Here is a 13487-nt window from a genome sequence, read left to right on the forward strand (position 1 = left end):
AGGCGGACGGTGACGTCGCGCGACGCTGGGCGACTCCGGTGTGTCGAACGGAGCCCCCAGCCGCGGGGAGGCGAAGCGCTAGCGGGGCGACGGACGCATGCGCGTTGCCGTGCAGAGGTCAGACCGTCGCCTGCGCGGGGGTCACACCCCCGCTCCGTTTCGCCCTTCGCCGAACCCCAAATCGCTCGGGTCACATACCACCGCCCGGGGGGCGGCTGCCGTGTTGAGCGCGCGCGGGGAGGCGGACGGTGACGTCGCGCGACGCTGGGCGACTCCGGTGTGACGAACGGAGCCCCCAGCCGCGGGGAGGCGAAGCGCTAGCGGGGCGACGGACGCATGCGCGTTGCCGTGCAGAGGTCAGACCGTCGCCTGCGCGGGGGTCACACCCCCGCTCCGTTTCGCCCTTCGCCGAACCCCAAATCGCGCGGGTCACATACCACCACCACCCGCGCGCCGCCGCCGGCGCCGGGATCGTCTCTCTCGCGGGTTTGGCGCGGCAGAGATGAGGAGAGTCCGGACGCAACCCGCCGCGCGCCGGCGCCTCGCGACCCGCCCCGGACCCGGGCCCGCCGAAGCGGGTGGGTCTTTGTGGGGGGCCGGACGCCTGAGCCGCGGCCGGGAGCGCCCTTCCTCCGACATCCTCCGCTCATCGCTTCGGGCTAAGGGTCCTCGGTCCCCCCGCGCGCCCGCACCGACCGCCCGCCCCCCTGTCGAAGCTGGGGCGAGCGCGTGCGTCAGCCGCGGGGAGATTATCCTTCCCCCAGAGCCCTAGGCGGCGCTCCGGGCTAGGGCAGCGTCGGGGTCGTCTCGAACCACGTGCCTGAAGGCCGCCTCGCGCCGGATGCAGGCCCCGCTCTGTCGTGCGGTGTGACCGTCCAACGCGGGCATCGCTAGATTAGCCGTGGCCACGATCCTTCCACACCGCGAGCCTTTCGCCCTCGGCCGGTGTTCGCTCAACGCGCGGGCCGCTGATCCCGCTCCATCTCTCCGGCCTGTGTTTAAGGAGGCGGCCGGTCCTCCCATTCTGCCAGTGTTCCTTGGACTTTGAAAATTTCAAAGTCTTTCCGCTCCGGGCTAGGGCGGGTGAGGTCGTCTCGAGCCACGTGCCTGAAGGCCGCCTCGCGCCGGATGCAGGCCCCGCTCTGTCGTGCGGTGTGACCGTCCAACGCGGGCATCGCTAGATTAGCCGTGGCCACGATCCTTCCACACCGCGAGCCTTTCGCCCTCGGCTGGTGTTCGTCCAACGTGTGGGGAGGGGGTTAAGGACGGCTGCCGGGAGCAGACAGCCGTCCCCGGGAGGGGAGACTTCACGGCGGCCGCCGGGAGCAGACGGCCGTCGAGAGATTCTGCCAGCGTTCCTTGTACTTTGAATATTTCACAGCCGTGCTCGCACTTAGGAAATTTTCGAGCGCTGTGGCACTTAGACATTTTTCGTCAAGCGTGGCACTTAGAAATTTTTCGTCAAGAGAGGCACTTAGACATTTTTCGTCAAGAGTGACACTTAGAAAATTTTTCACTCTCTTTGTGCCTTCCAGGGTGCTGTGCAACCCTGCGTGTTGTGTTCCCACCGAGCAAGGGGCGCTGCTGGCGGCCATGACCAAGCGCTCGGCACCGGGCCCTTTCATTTTGTGGGGTAAATTATGCGCCCCCCATGCTCGTTCTGACTATATTTTGCGAAAGGGGGGTAAATCGTTGATGAGTACGCTGACTAGGGGGACCATTTAGCGTACTCTGGCGCACCTGAAGACCAAAGTTGGTACTGCACCCTCCCCCTGGTACCCCAGCCCCTGGTACCTAAAGAGGGAGAGGCCGAATTTTCGCTTTTTGGGGCCGACCGAGGGAACCAGCCGAGGCGGACACTTTTCGGCTCAAGAGCCGTTGGCACTTAGAAAAAATTCGCACAAGTTGGCAGGGCTACCAGGGGAAGAGGCCGAATTTTCGCTTTTGAAGGCCGACCGCGGGAACCAGCCGAGGCGGACACTTTTCGGCTCAAGAGCCGTTGGCACTTAGAAAATATTTGCCAAACTTGGCTTGACTTCCAGGAGAAGAGGCCGAATTTTCACTTTTGGTGGCCGACCTGGGGAACCAGCCGAGGCGGACACTTTTCGGCTCAAGAGCCGTTGGCACTTAGAAAATATTTGCCAAACTTGGCTTGACTTCCAGGAGAAGAGGCCGAATTTTCACTTTTGGTGGCCGTTATGGGGAACCAGCCGAGGCGGACACTTTTCGGCTCAAGAGCCGTTGGCACTTAGAAAATATTTGCCAAACATGGCTTGACTTCCAGGAGAAGAGGCCGAATTTTCACTTTTGGTGGCCGTTATGGGGAACCAGCCGAGGCGGACACTTTACGCTGGTTGAGTCGTTGGCACTTAGAAAATATTTGCCAAACTTGGCTTGACTTCCAGGAGAAGAGGCCGAATTTTCACTTTTGGTGGCCGACCTGGGGAACCAGCCGAGGCGGACACTTTACGCTGGTTGAGTCGTTGGCACTTAGAAAATATCTGCCAAACTTGGCTTGACTTCCAGGAGAAGAGGCCGAATTTTCACTTTTGGTGACCGACCTGGGGAACCAGCCGAGGCGGACACTTTACGCTGGTTGAGTCGTTGGCACTTAGAAAATATTTGCCAAACTTGGCTTGACTTCCAGGAGAAGAGGCCGAATTTTCACTTTTGGTGGCCGACCTGGGGAACCAGCCGAGGCGGACACTTTACGCTGGTTGAGTCGTTGGCACTTAGAAAATATTCGCCAAACTTGGCAAGACTTCCAGGAGAAGAGGCCGAATTTTCACTTTTGGTGGCCGACCTGGGGAACCAGCCGAGGCGGACACTTTACGCTGGTTGAGTCGTTGGCACTTAGAAAATATTTGCCAAACTTGGCTTGACTTCCAGGAGAAGAGGCCGAATTTTCACTTTTCATGGCCGTTATGGGGAACCAGCCGAGGCGGACACTTTGCGCTGGTTGAGTCGTTGGCACTTAGAAAATATTTGCCAAACTTGGCTTGACTTCCAGGAGAAGAGGCCGAATTTTCACTTTTGGTGGCCGCTATGGGGAACCAGCCGAGGCGGACACTTTAGGCTGGTTGAGTCGTTGGCACTCAGAAAATATTCGCCAAACTTGGCAAGACTTCCAGGAGAAGAGGCCGAATTTTCACTTTTGGTGGCCGACCTGGGGAACCAGCCGAGGCGGACACTTTACGCTGGTTGAGTCGTTGGCACTTAGAAAATATTTGCCAAACTTGGCTTGACTTCCAGGAGAAGAGGCCGAATTTTCACTTTTCATGGCCGTTATGGGGAACCAGCCGAGGCGGACACTTTGCGCTGGTTGAGTCGTTGGCACTTAGAAAATATTTGCCAAACTTGGCTTGACTTCCAGGAGAAGAGGCCGAATTTTCACTTTTGGTGGCCGTTATGGGGAACCAGCCGAGGCGGACACTTTAGGCTGGTTGAGTCGTTGGCACTCAGAAAATATTCGCCAAACTTGGCCAGACTTCCAGGAGAAGAGGCCGAATTTTCACTTTTGGTGACCGACCTGGGGAACCAGCCGAGGCGGACACTTTACGCTGGTTGAGTCGTTGGCACTTAGAAAATATTTGCCAAACTTGGCTTGACTTCCAGGAGAAGAGGCCGAATTTTCACTTTTGGTGGCCGACCTGGGGAACCAGCCGAGGCGGACACTTTACGCTGGTTGAGTCGTTGGCACTTAGAAAATATTCGCCAAACTTGGCCAGACTTCCAGGAGAAGAGGCCGAATTTTCACTTGTGGTACCCGACCTGGGGAACCAGCCGAGGCGGACACTTTAGGCTGGTTGAGTCGTTGGCACTTAGAAAATATTTGCCAAACTTGGCTTGACTTCCAGGAGAAGAGGCCGAATTTTCACTTTTGGTGGCCGTTATGGGGAACCAGCCGAGGCGGACACTTTAGGCTGGTTGAGTCGCTGGCACTTAGAAAATATTCGCCAAACTTGGCCAGACTTCCAGGAGAAGAGGCTGAATTTTCACTTGTTCTGGCCGTTATGGGGAACCAGCCGAGGCGGACACTTTAGGCTGGTTTAGTCGTTGGCACTTAGAAAATATTCGCCAAACTTGGCCAGACTTCCAGGAGAAGAGGCCGAATTTTCACTTGTTCTGGCCGTTATGGGGAACCAGCCGAGGCGGACACTTTACGCTGGTTGAGTCGTTGGCACTTAGAAAATATTCGCCAAACTTGGCCAGACTTCCAGGAGAAGAGGCCGAATTTTCACTTGTTCTGGCCGTTAGGGGGAACCAGCCGAGGCGGACACTTTACGGCTGTTGAGTCGTTGGCACTTAGAAAATATTCGCCAAACTTGGCCAGACTTCCAGGAGAAGAGGCCGAATTTTCACTTGTTCTGGCCGACCTGGGGAACCAGACGAGGCGGACACATCACCCCGCAAGTGCCGTTGGCACTTTGAAAATATTCGCCAAACTTGGCCAGACTTCCAGGAGAAGAGGCCGAATTTTCACTTGTGGTGGCCGCTATGGGGAACCAGCTGAGGCGGACACTTTACGCTGGTCGAGTCGTTGGCACTTGGAAAATATTTGCCAAACTTGGCCAGACTTCCAGGAGAAGAGGCCGAATTTTCACTTGTTCTGGCCGTTATGGGGAACCAGCCGAGGCGGACACTTTACGGCTGTTGAGTCGTTGGCACTTTGAAAATATTCGCCAAACTTGGCCGGACTTCCAGGAGAAGAGGCCGAATTTTCACTTGTTCTGGCCGACCTGGGGAACCAGACGAGGCGGACACATCACCCCGCAAGTGCCGTTGGCACTTTGAAAATATTCGCCAAACTTGGCCGGACTTCCAGGAGAAGAGGCCGAATTTTCGCTTTTTCTGGCCGACCTGGGGAACCAGACGAGGCGGACACATCACCCCGCAAGTGCCGTTGGCACTTAGAAAATATTCGAAACTTCCATCAAACACACATCGGCTTTTTCGCCGTCGCTGTCCGGCCTGGGCACCATCGTGGCTCGGACAGTTCGTGTGCCAGCTTCCGTTGGCACTTAGAACATTTTTCAAAATAAAAATAAACAGTCCTGCACATACGTGCCGACTATATTTTGCGAAAGGGGAGTAAACCGATGAGTACACTAACTAGGGGGACCAACAGACCGTAGTGGTCTCCCCTGGTACCTAAATGCATACCCCTGGTACCTCAGCGACTACCCCTGGTACCTAAATGCGTACCCCTGGTACCTCAGAGAGGCCGAATTTTCACATTCCGTGGCCGAACTAGGGAACCGGACGAGGCGGACACTTTTCCGGGAGAGACCCGATGGCACTTAGAAAATATTCGCCAAAGTTCGTCGGACTTCCAGAGCAAGAGGCCGAATTTTCACATTATGTGGCCGAACTAGGGAACCGGACGAGTCGGACACTTTTCCGGGAGAGACCCGATGGCACTTTGAAAATTTTCGCTCAAGTTGGCAGGACTTCCAGAGCAAGAGGCCGAATTTTCACATTATGTGGCCGAACTAGGGAACCGGACGGGTCGGACACTTTTCCGGGAGAGACCCGATGGCACTTAGAAAATATTCGCTCAAGTTGGCAGGACTTCCAGAGCAAGAGGCCGAATTTTCACATTATGTGGCCGAACTAGGGAACCAGCCGAGTCGGACACTTTTCCGGGCAAGACCCGATGGCACTTAGAAAATATTCGCTCAAGTTGGCAGGACTTCCAGAGCAAGAGGCCGAATTTTCGCTCGTTCGGGCCGACTCGGGGAACCAGCCGAGTCGGACACGTTACGGCCGAACAGCCGTTGGCACTTAGAAAATATTCGCTCTAGTTGGCAGGACTTCCAGAGCGAGAGGCCGAATTTTCGCTCGTTCGGGCCGACTCGGGGAACCAGCCGAGTCGGACACTTTTCCGGGCAAGACCCGATGGCACTTAGAAAATATTCGCCCAAGTTGGCAGGACTTCCAGAGCAAGAGGCCGAATTTTCACATTATGTGGCCGAACTAGGGAACCGGACGGGTCGGACACTTTTCCGGGAGAGACCCGATGGCACTTAGAAAATATTCGCTCAAGTTGGCAGGACTTCCAGAGCAAGAGGCCGAATTTTCACATTATGTGGCCGAACTAGGGAACCAGCCGAGTCGGACACTTTTCCGGGCAAGACCCGATGGCACTTAGAAAATATTCGCCATAGTCGACCGGACTTCCAGGCGAAGAGGCCGAATTTTCGCTCGTTCGGGCCGACTCGGGGAACCAGCCGAGTCGGACACTTTTCCGGGCAAGACCCGATGGCACTTAGAAAATATTCGCTCAAGTTGGCAGGACTTCCAGAGCAAGAGGCCGAATTTTCGCTCGTTCGGGCCGACTCGGGGAACCAGACGAGTCGGACACTTTTCCGGGCAAGACCCGATGGCACTTAGAAAATATTCGCTCAAGTTGGCAGGACTTCCAGAGCAAGAGGCCGAATTTTCACATTATGTGGCCGAACTAGGGAACCAGCCGAGTCGGACACTTTTCCGGGCAAGACCCGATGGCACTTAGAAAATATTCGCTCAAGTTGGCAGGACTTCCAGAGCAAGAGGCCGAATTTTCGCTCGTTCGGGCCGACTCGGGGAACCAGCCGAGTCGGACACTTTTCCGGGCAAGACCCGATGGCACTTAGAAAATATTCGCTCAAGTTGGCAGGACTTCCAGATCAAGAGGCCGAATTTTCACATTATGTGGCCGAACTAGGGAACCAGCCGAGTCGGACACTTTTCCGGGCAAGACCCGATGGCACTTAGAAAATATTCGCTCAAGTTGGCAGGACTTCCAGAGCAAGAGGCCGAATTTTCACGTTATGTGGCCGAACTAGGGAACCAGCCGAGTCGGACACTTTTCCGGGAGAGACCCGATGGCACTTAGAAAATATTCGCTCAAGTTGGCAGGACTTCCAGAGCAAGAGGCCGAATTTTCACATTATGTGGCCGAACTAGGGAACCGGACGAGTCGGACACTTTTCCGGGCAAGACCCGATGGCACTTTGAAAATATTCGCTCAAGTTGGCAGGACTTCCAGAGCAAGAGGCCGAATTTTTGCTCGTTCGGGCCGACTCGGGGAACCAGCCGAGTCGGACACTTTTCCGGGCAAGACCCGATGGCACTTAGAAAATATTCGCTCAAGTTGGCAGGACTTCCAGAGCGAGAGGCCGAATTTTCACATTATGTGGCCGAACTAGGGAACCAGCCGAGTCGGACACTTTTCCGGGCAAGACCCGATGGCACTTAGAAAATATTCGCTCAAGTTGGCAGGACTTCCAGAGCAAGAGGCCGAATTTTCGCTCGTTCGGGCCGACTCGGGGAACCAGCCGAGTCGGACACGTTACGGCAGAATAGCCGTTGGCACTTAGAAAATATTCGCTCAAGTTGGCAGGACTTCCAGAGCAAGAGGCCGAATTTTCACATTATGTGGCCGAACTAGGGAACCAGCCGAGTCGGACACTTTTCCGGGCAAGACCCGATGGCACTTAGAAAATATTCGCTCAAGTTGGCGGGACTTCCAGAGCGAGAGGCCGAATTTTCGCTCGTTCGGGCCGACTCGGGGAACCAGCCGAGTCGGACACTTTTCCGGGCAAGACCCGATGGCACTTAGAAAATATTCGCTCAAGTTGGCAGGACTTCCAGATCAAGAGGCCGAATTTTCACATTATGTGGCCGAACTAGGGAACCAGCCGAGTCGGACACTTTTCCGGGCAAGACCCGATGGCACTTAGAAAATATTCGCTCAAGTTGGCAGGACTTCCAGAGCAAGAGGCCGAATTTTCACGTTATGTGGCCGAACTAGGGAACCAGCCGAGTCGGACACTTTTCCGGGAGAGACCCGATGGCACTTAGAAAATATTCGCTCAAGTTGGCAGGACTTCCAGAGCAAGAGGCCGAATTTTCACATTATGTGGCCGAACTAGGGAACCGGACGAGTCGGACACTTTTCCGGGCAAGACCCGATGGCACTTTGAAAATATTCGCTCAAGTTGGCAGGACTTCCAGAGCAAGAGGCCGAATTTTTGCTCGTTCGGGCCGACTCGGGGAACCAGCCGAGTCGGACACTTTTCCGGGCAAGACCCGATGGCACTTAGAAAATATTCGCTCAAGTTGGCAGGACTTCCAGAGCGAGAGGCCGAATTTTCACATTATGTGGCCGAACTAGGGAACCAGCCGAGTCGGACACTTTTCCGGGCAAGACCCGATGGCACTTAGAAAATATTCGCTCAAGTTGGCAGGACTTCCAGAGCAAGAGGCCGAATTTTCGCTCGTTCGGGCCGACTCGGGGAACCAGCCGAGTCGGACACGTTACGGCAGAATAGCCGTTGGCACTTAGAAAATATTCGCTCAAGTTGGCAGGACTTCCAGAGCAAGAGGCCGAATTTTCACATTATGTGGCCGAACTAGGGAACCAGCCGAGTCGGACACTTTTCCGGGCAAGACCCGATGGCACTTAGAAAATATTCGCTCAAGTTGGCAGGACTTCCAGAGCAAGAGGCCGAATTTTCGCTCGTTCGGGCCGACTCGGGGAACCAGACGAGTCGGACACTTTTCCGGGCAAGACCCGATGGCACTTAGAAAATATTCGCTCAAGTTGGCAGGACTTCCAGAGCGAGAGGCCGAATTTTCACATTATGTGGCCGAACTAGGGAACCGGCCGAGTCGGACACTTTTCCGGGCAAGACCCGATGGCACTTAGAAAATATTCGCTCAAGTTGGCAGGACTTCCAGAGCGAGAGGCCGAATTTTCGCTCGTTCGGGCCGACTCGGGGAACCAGCCGAGTCGGACACTTTTCCGGGCAAGACCCGATGGCACTTAGAAAATATTCGCTCAAGTTGGCAGGACTTCCAGAGCGAGAGGCCGAATTTTCGCTCGTTCGGGCCGACTCGGGGAACCAGCCGAGTCGGACACTTTTCCGGGCAAGACCCGATGGCACTTAGAAAATATTCGCTCAAGTTGGCAGGACTTCCAGAGCGAGAGGCCGAATTTTCGCTCGTTCGGGCCGACTCGGGGAACCAGCCGAGTCGGACACTTTTCCGGGCAAGACCCGATGGCACTTAGAAAATATTCGCTCAAGTTGGCAGGACTTCCAGAGCGAGAGGCCGAATTTTCGCTCGTTCGGGCCGACTCGGGGAACCAGCCGAGTCGGACACTTTTCCGGGCAAGACCCGATGGCACTTAGAAAATATTCGCTCAAGTTGGCAGGACTTCCAGAGCGAGAGGCCGAATTTTCGCTCGTTCGGGCCGACTCGGGGAACCAGCCGAGTCGGACACTTTTCCGGGCAAGACCCGATGGCACTTAGAAAATATTCGCTCAAGTTGGCAGGACTTCCAGGCGAAGAGGCCGAATTTTCGCTCGTTCGGGCCGACTCGGGGAACCAGCCGAGTCGGACACTTTTCCGGGCAAGACCCGATGGCACTTAGAAAATATTCGCTCAAGTTGGCAGGACTTCCAGAGCGAGAGGCCGAATTTTCGCTCGTTCGGGCCGACTCGGGGAACCAGCCGAGTCGGACACTTTTCCGGGCAAGACCCGATGGCACTTAGAAAATATTCGCTCAAGTTGGCAGGACTTCCAGAGCGAGAGGCCGAATTTTCGCTCGTTCGGGCCGACTCGGGGAACCAGCAGAGTCGGACACGTTACGGCCGAACACCCGATGGCACTTAGAAAATATTCGCTCAAGTTGGCAGGACTTCCAGAGCGAGAGGCCGAATTTTCGCTCGTTCGGGCCGACTCGGGGAACCAGCCGAGTCGGACACTTTTCCGGGCAAGACCCGATGGCACTTAGAAAATATTCGCTCAAGTTGGCAGGACTTCCAGAGCGAGAGGCCGAATTTTCGCTCGTTCGGGCCGACTCGGGGAACCAGCCGAGTCGGACACTTTTCCGGGCAAGACCCGATGGCACTTAGAAAATATTCGCTCAAGTTGGCAGGACTTCCAGAGCAAGAGGCCGAATTTTCGCTCGTTCGGGCCGACTCGGGGAACCAGCCGAGTCGGACACTTTTCCGGGCAAGACCCGTTGGCACTTAGAAAATATTCGCTCAAGTTGGCAGGACTTCCAGAGCAAGAGGCTGAATTTTCGCTCGTTCGGGCCGACTCGGGGAACCAGCCGAGTCGGACACATTACGGCCGAACACCCGTTGGCACTTAGAAAATATTCGCCAAAGTCGGCCGGACTTCCAGGCGAAGAGGCTGAATTTTCGCTCGTTCGGGCCGACTCGGGGAACCAGCCGAGTCGGACACATTTCGGCGTAACGCCCGTTGGCACTTAGAAAATATTCGCCAAAGTTCGTTGGACCTCCAGGCGAAGAGGCCGAATTTTCGCTCGTTCGGGCCGACTCGGGGAACCAGCCGAGTCGGACACATTACGGCCGAACACCCGTTGGCACTTAGAAAATATTCGCCAAAGTTCGTCGGACTTCCAGGCGAAGAGGCCGAATTTTCGCTCGTTCGGGCCGACTCGGGGAACCAGCCGAGTCGGACACATTTCGGCGCAACACCCGTTGGCACTTAGAAAATATTCGCCAAAGTCGGCCGGACTTCCAGGCGAAGAGGCCGAATTTTCACTTTTTCTGGCCGACCGGAGGAACCAGCCGCGTCGGACACATTACGGCGTAACACCCGTTGGCACTTAGAAAATATTCGCCAAAGTTCGTCGGACCTCCAGAGCGAGAGGCCGAATTTTCACTTTTTCTGGCCGACCGGAGAACCAGCCGAGGCGGACACATCACGCCGCTTTTGCCGTTGGCATATTCGAAACTTCCAGAATCGGCTTTTTCGCCGTCGCTGTCCGGCCTGGGCACCATCGTGGCTCGGACACGTCGTGTGCCAGCGTCCGCTGGCACTTAGAAAATTTTTCAAAATAAAAATAAACAGTCCTGCACATACGTGCCCACTATATTTTGCGAAAGGGGAGTAAACCGTCGATGAGTACGCTGACTAGTGGGACCAACCATCGCGCTCTGGCGCACCTGAAGACCAAAGTTGGTACTGCACCCTACCCCTGGTACCCAAACGGGGTAGAGGCCGATTTTTCGCATTTGGCGGCCGACCTAGGGAACCAGAAGAGGCGGACACTTTTCCGAGCAAGTGCCGATGGCACTTAGAAAATTTTCGCGCAAGTTGGCGGGACTTCCAGAGCGAGAGGCCGAATAATCGTAATTTGTGGCCGACTTGGGAACCAGCGAAGGCGGATAGGAAGTGGAGCGGGTCCCGCCGGCTGGTCCGCGGGCCAATTGCGGTCCCGCGAGTTAGCGATCGCGGTCCGGAATTCTAGCCGACTTGGGAACCAGCGAATGCGGATAGGAAGTGGAGTGGGTCCCGCCGGCTGGTCCGCGGGCCATTTAGGGTCCCGCGAGTTAGCGATCGCGGTCCGGAATTCTAGCCGACTTGGGAACCAGCGAAGGCGGATAGGAAGTGGAGTGGGTCCCGCCGGCTGGTCCGCGGGCCAATTGCGGTCCCGCGAGTTAGCGATCGCGGTCCGGAATTCTAGCCGACTTGGGAACCAGCGAAGGCGGATAGGAAGTGGAGTGGGTCCCGCCGGCTGGTCCGCGGGCCAATTGCGGTCCCGCGAGTTAGCGATCGCGGTCCGGAATTCTAGCCGACTTGGGAACCAGCGAAGGCGGATAGGAAGTGGAGTGGGTCCCGCCGGCTGGTCCGCGGGCCAATTGCGGTCCCGCGAGTTAGCGATCGCGGTCCGGAATTCTAGCCGACTTGGGAACCAGCGAAGGCGAATAGGAAGTGGAGTGGGTCCCGCCGGCTGGTCCGCGGGCCAATTGCGGTCCCGCGAGTTAGCGATCGCGGTCCGGAATTCTAGCCGACTTGGGAACCAGCGAAGGCGGATAGGAAGTGGAGTGGGTCCCGCCGGCTGGTCCGCGGGCCATTTAGGGTCCCGCGAGTTAGCGATCGCGGTCCGGAATTCTAGCCGGCCGGGGACCACCGCGAGGCGGATGGGTCTTCACCGAGGTCCCGCCGGCTGGTCCGCGGGCCATTTAGGGTCCCGCGAGTTAGCGATCGCGGTCCGGAATTCTACCCGGCCGGGGACCACCGCGAGGCGGATGGGTCTTCACCGAGGTCCCGCCGGCTGGTCCGCGGGCCATTTAGGGTCCCGCGAGTTAGCGATCGCGGTCCGGAATTCTAGCCGGCCAGGAACCACCGCGAGGCGGATGGGTGCTCACCGAGGTCCCGCCGGCTGGTCCGCGGGCCATTTAGGGTCCCGCGAGTTAGCGATCGCGGTCCGGAATTCTAGCCGGCCAGGGACCACCGCGAGGCGGATGGGTGGTCACCGAGGTCCCGCCGGCTGGTCCGCGGGCCATTTAGGGTCCCGCGAGTTAGCGATCGCGGTCCGGAATTCTAGCCGGCCAGGAACCACCGCGAGGCGGATGGGTGCTCACCGAGGTCCCGCCGGCTGGTCCGCGGGCCATTTAGGGTCCCGCGAGTTAGCGATCGCGGTCCGGAATTCTACCCGGCCGGGGACCACCGCGAGGCGGATGGGTCTTCACCGAGGTCCCGCCGGCTGGTCCGCGGGCCATTTAGGGTCCCGCGAGGTACCGATCGCGGTCCGGAATTCTAGCCGGCCGGGGACCACCGCGAGGCGGATGGGTCTTCACCGAGGTCCCGCCGGCTGGTCCGCGGGCCATTTAGGGTCCCGCGAGTTAGCGATCGCGGTCCGGAATTCTACCCGGCCAGGAACCACCGCGAGGCGGATGGGTGCTCACCGAGGTCCCGCCGGCTGGTCCGCGGGCCATTTAGGGTCCCGCGAGTTACCGATCGCGGTCCGGAATTCTAGCCGACTTGGGAACCAGCGAAGGCGGATAGGAAGTCAAGTGGGTCCCGCCGGCTGGTCCGCGGGCCATTTCGGGTCCCGCGAGTTAGCGATCGCGGTCCGGAATTCTACCCGGCCGGGGACCACCGCGAGGCGGATGGGTCTTCACCGAGGTCCCGCCGGCTGGTCCGCGGGCCATTTAGGGTCCCGCGAGTTAGCGATCGCGGTCCGGAATTCTACCCGGCCGGGGACCACCGCGAGGCGGATGGGTCTTCACCGAGGTCCCGCCGGCTGGTCCGCGGGCCATTTAGGGTCCCGCGAGTTACCGATCGCGGTCCGGAATTCTAGCCGGCCGGGGACCACCGCGAGGCGGATGGGTCTTCACCGAGGTCCCGCCGGCTGGTCCGCGGGCCATTTAGGGTCCCGCGAGTTACCGATCGCGGTCCGGAATTCTAGCCGGCCGGGGACCACCGCGAGGCGGATGGGTCTTCACCGAGGTCCCGCCGGCTGGTCCGCGGGCCATTTAGGGTCCCGCGAGTTAGCGATCGCGGTCCGGAATTCTAGCCGGCCGGGGACCACCGCGAGGCGGATGGGTCTTCACCGAGGTCCCGCCGGCTGGTCCGCGGGCCATTTAGGGTCCCGCGAGGTACCGATCGCGGTCCGGAATTCTACCCGGCCGGGGACCACCGCGAGGCGGATGGGTGGTCACCGAGGTCCCGCCGGCTGGTCC

The sequence above is a fragment of the Syngnathus floridae genome, unplaced genomic scaffold (assembly GCF_059516105.1).
Source record: "Syngnathus floridae isolate MCC-2025c unplaced genomic scaffold, RoL_Sflo_1.0 HiC_scaffold_57, whole genome shotgun sequence".
NCBI lineage: Eukaryota > Metazoa > Chordata > Actinopteri > Syngnathiformes > Syngnathidae > Syngnathus > Syngnathus floridae.